Raw genomic sequence first — 4510 nt, 5'->3', positions numbered from 1 at the left:
AAAGCATGGAAATCAGAGCATATCCATTCCTGATTTGTGCCATAATGAAATATGACAAATGATTTATGTCTGGCATTTATTATGCTGTGGGAGGTAATTTGTTAGGCTGCAAATGCACAGACGTCCCCGTTTGTAATTGAATCACACAAAATAATGAATATCCTACTTTGTTTAGTGTGGCTGTTTGTCTTTGTTCTATTGTTTTGTTTGCTCCTAGAAATTAATTATACCATACATTATGCAGGTGCCTTTGATTAAACCTGGATGATAATTTTACCAGACATTTCGCTCAAGAACTTTACGAGTTGTCGAACAGCAGAGAAAACTTCTTGGCTCTAAGTCAAGTTCAACTGATATTCATTCTGTTTGGGATTTTTATTTTTTATTTTTATTGGGATTCATGGTACTGACGGCTAAAATTAAGTGCTGATATTTTTTTAGTTCTGACCATTTTTATTCCACACAGTAAGATGGTATATACTGCAAATTGTCAGGTTTTGTTTTATGTTGGACCCCAAAGCAGAGACTGACACAGGTAAGTTAAACACAGTTTATTTTCCAACGAAGAGGGAAAACGCAAGCAGGAGGGCAGCGAGCTGGCCGGCTCGTGGCAAGTTGAGAATGGAACACGAGGACTGAGCACATGGGAATTCTCAGTCACTGGAGACGCAGCGAGGCAAACCGGATGATCTGCACACAGGAAAAAAACACAAGGTAAGTAAGGTGGTCACGAGCGAACACTAGAAAAATATCTTGAAAAACACTAAGAAGGAAGGCACGTGATGCACTACCAAACGAGGCGGAATTATCTGGCACCACAGTGGAGTGGAGACCAGGCTTTTATGATGAGGTTGATGATTTGAGTGGGACCTGGTGTGCCTCGTCTGCTGCTGAAGGTGGAGCCAGCCACACCGCCCTGCCACACACATGCCCTGCCAGGAGGAAAATACAAAGGGGAAGGCGAAAAGAGAGCAAGCAAAAAATCCAACAACCAAAAACAAAACTAACAGAATCATCACAGCAAATATTGAGCGTGGAGGTTCATTCTTGATCTCGGGAACACATATCTCTGATAAAATACTCTAAACTGTAGTTTCACTTATATAGCTTTTCCAAGAACTTTTGATCATACAGCCTCTTTTCAGCAAACCTGAGCGAGTTCCATTTGCTGATGAAGGTCATTATAGAGACGGTGAAAAGAGCTTTAGTCTAGAATAATTCTTCACAGATCAGGGCCGCCAAGAAATTGGACTTTTTAAACAAAATAGCTTCAAGAATGATTTCAGAGAAAGTTCGACATTAATGTCATAGAGTGCTGAGTACTTGGACTCCTTTCTTTGCAACATGTTGTCCATTTGTCCCCCTGGCCGTAAAAGAAATATGGAAATTGTCCAGTAAGGTGCAGTCAACATGTGCTCATTGCATTTTTAGGCTAACCTTAATCAAATCTCCAAGAACTCCAACGTCTTTATCAGGCTGTCCTGTCCGATTTTAAACCAAATGTGCTTTGCCTAAATCCTTCTTTTTCTCATGGCATACAGTTCTTCCCAATTAAGGGAAAATCCGCATTAACTTCTCTTTCAACCTCAGACCACTGAAATGCTTTTCGTTATTGTGACTTCCCACCACACCTGTTTAAATCTGGGATATACACCGTATTCTTGTATTTAAAGCAATAATGAGTTTACATAAAGACTAAGACCCGCTAGACACGAGTAGTTAGTGGTCCATTAGAGAGTGGATACCCGAGCCCAACGGCACATAATATGACGGACCTACTGTCTGAATTACCAAACGATATATTCCAACAGAGCTACGAATTTACGAAAAAAGTGCTGAATGAGAAATATATAATCAATAACAATATCAATATCAGCCCTTATACCTACAGTTCATTGGAGGCCAATTACCAATGTAACCCCAATTCAAACATTTCAATCTGATTCCTTTTAAACTTTTCAAATGACGTTTAAAACACTATCTCATTTTGCACATGGCTGGGAACATATAACTGTACATCAGCACATTGAGCAGCAGTATATAAAAGCTTAACATGCAATCGTCTCTCTGTAACCAATTTACTAGAATTGGATTAGACGGAGAAAACTCCTCTGTGGATAGTTTGAGATGCCATCAGCATTCAGCTCCTGTACGACATCACTCTGTGAGCTCTTTTGTGATTACTTTAATGCTATCAAAGGCCTGCTCCTTTTGAACACAGTCTTAATTAGTACAACTTTAATTAAGGACTGATTCATCCAGCACTTACTGAGTGTTCAGTGCAGAGACGTCCACTTTCCTCCATGACTGTAAATGTGAAGCTGAGGATACCAGCAGTGAGAGACCCCCGCAGCGGATGTCTGACTGCCTGTTGGGAATGATTATATCCACTGATGATTGACGGTGTGTGCGGCAGCTTTATCCATCCTCGGTCAGATGACTGTACTCACGAGTCAGGATTGGCTGTCCCAGAAATGCCTGTGATGGCTGCATCATGTATCTGCTGGAGGGAGAAGAAATCTCATTAAAAATGACATAGGGATTATTAAAGAATTTTCGACATACACTGCGATACCAAACATCAGTAATCTGTAGCCTGTCTCCTCCCCATCAGCGGTCAGGATGAACAAACACTGCGGTCGATAAATGCATTGCTGGAGAGTAAAGAGCAGGATCTTCCCATAGTGTATTATAAATGTAAACTCGTTAGTGTGTAGTGAAAAATCAATGTGGAAAACTGGATATCTTTCTTACTTCACTCTATGTCTATCACTTCTTTTCAGAGTGGTGATATGGGCAGAGTGGTTTGGATTGGCAATGATCAGTAATCAGTAATTCATCAGCCTCAACTAATGCTAATAACCAAGTGTTAGCTAACATATTAACCTGCTAAACATCAGCATGTTAACATTTCATTTTGAGTATGTCGCCACGCTGAAATTAGCATTTAGGTCAAAGCATCGCAGTGCGGCCTCTCCGAGGCTAACGCTATATGTTCACTCTACGAGCGACAAAGCAACAAAACGGCCAAGCGTGACCAGCTACATTGTCACCAGGTCACCGTTGAAGTGTTGCTCAAATGAACGTTGATGTAGTTATGTCGTTAAATAGCACTTTGAACTGGCTATTGACAAAAATACATTTTTCTTCTGTTTTTTTTTTTAGAACAAAAACTTACGATTTGTTGACGCTTATCTGCTTCATTGGAGCGCTGCAAAAAGTTGAGGCCAGCCCAACTTTGATTTTGTAGAGCGTCACGCCAAGTGTCTGCCGTCAGCTTGTAGCTTCATGTCACTAGCTTGCAAAGCACCGGGCGTTCCATTATGACTGTAAGGTAAACCCATCTAAACACTACAAGAAATTGTGCCGGGAGTGTGGTGACGTAGTTTAAAGAGTGAAAGAGACACGGCTGTTCCTTCGTGTCCCCGTCTTCACAACGTTCAGTGTCATTTTCACTGTACAAACATGGTAGTTTTAAGCCCAACCATGTAGTTCTTTCCTAAACCTAACTATAGTGGTTTTGTTGCCTAAACCTAAAGTCACGCCATGGGTAACTATCGTGGCTTTGCTGCCAAAAATAAAGTGAAGTCAGGGACATGACAAAGTATGTGACAGGTAGGGATGAGAATGTGTTGGAAATGCAAACTGGTAGGTGCAAAAAGACAACCTTTATTTTCTGTGTTCCTAAAGTCCCCTCAGTTACTGCTACGATTTGGTTAGAAGGGGGCTTTTTTATTCTTATTTTTAAGCAAGACTTTGTACTTCAGCTTCAAAACATTTACACTGAACTCACTTGTGACCTCTCCGGTTTGGATTAAAGGAGTGGGGCTTGTGCTGTTAAATTATGTGCACACTCCTGCAATTTAATAGTAGTCTGTAATAGAGGAAATCACTATTCAGATCATAATTGGCAGAAACCACTGAAACCGAACACACGGTGTCCTTCACAGCCACAGAAGAGCTGATAATGCAGTTTATAAGATTACAAGCATATAGTGAGCAAAAAAAGGCAACAGCTTTGTCAACACAGTCTGGCAGTCTGTTGCAATATGCATTCATATAGACATGAGGCCTATTGTCTAACTGCCTACCAAACCTTGTGGGATGGGAACAAAAAAACACTCTACCATGGAAGCATAACCATTTTATGTTAGCTGTAAACAGCACAGGTGTCATAGCGCCGGTCTCAGTCCTGGTTTGTTTTTTCCATTCTGCCTCTGTCCCTCCCTTCAGCCATATTCCCACTTCCCCCAGGCCCCGTCGTTGCCATTCTCCATTCATCCACCAGATGCCCACACTCTCCCACCTGTCCCAGGAACCCTGACTCTCACTTCCACCTGCTCACCTGTTTCCACTTTCCCTCATCAGTCCTGCAGTATACTGTATATACTGTACCGGCCCATTTGCACTTATTCCCCTGCCAGATTGTCAGTTCTGTTTTGTGCTTTGCTTTCCAGCCACCTGAACCTGAACCTGTACCTCTACCAGAACCTGTAACTGTACCTGTACC

General features: G+C 41.6%; 1 long non-coding RNA gene across 1 annotated transcript; it reads right to left on the bottom strand.

Annotated features, from left to right (window-relative positions):
- Nucleotides 1–252: 252 nt before the first annotated feature.
- On the bottom strand, nucleotides 253–2536 carry LOC119497452. The gene is made up of 3 exons (XR_005208926.1): nucleotides 2270–2536; nucleotides 792–932; nucleotides 253–690 (listed from the first exon to the last, which is right to left on the bottom strand). It is a non-coding gene; the product is annotated as an uncharacterized LOC119497452 (long non-coding RNA).
- Nucleotides 2537–4510: the final 1974 nt, after the last annotated feature.

This window comes from Sebastes umbrosus, chromosome 11 (assembly GCF_015220745.1).
Source record: "Sebastes umbrosus isolate fSebUmb1 chromosome 11, fSebUmb1.pri, whole genome shotgun sequence".
Classification (NCBI taxonomy): Eukaryota; Metazoa; Chordata; class Actinopteri; order Perciformes; family Sebastidae; genus Sebastes; species Sebastes umbrosus.
This window is presented reverse-complemented; position numbering and strand designations above follow the sequence as displayed.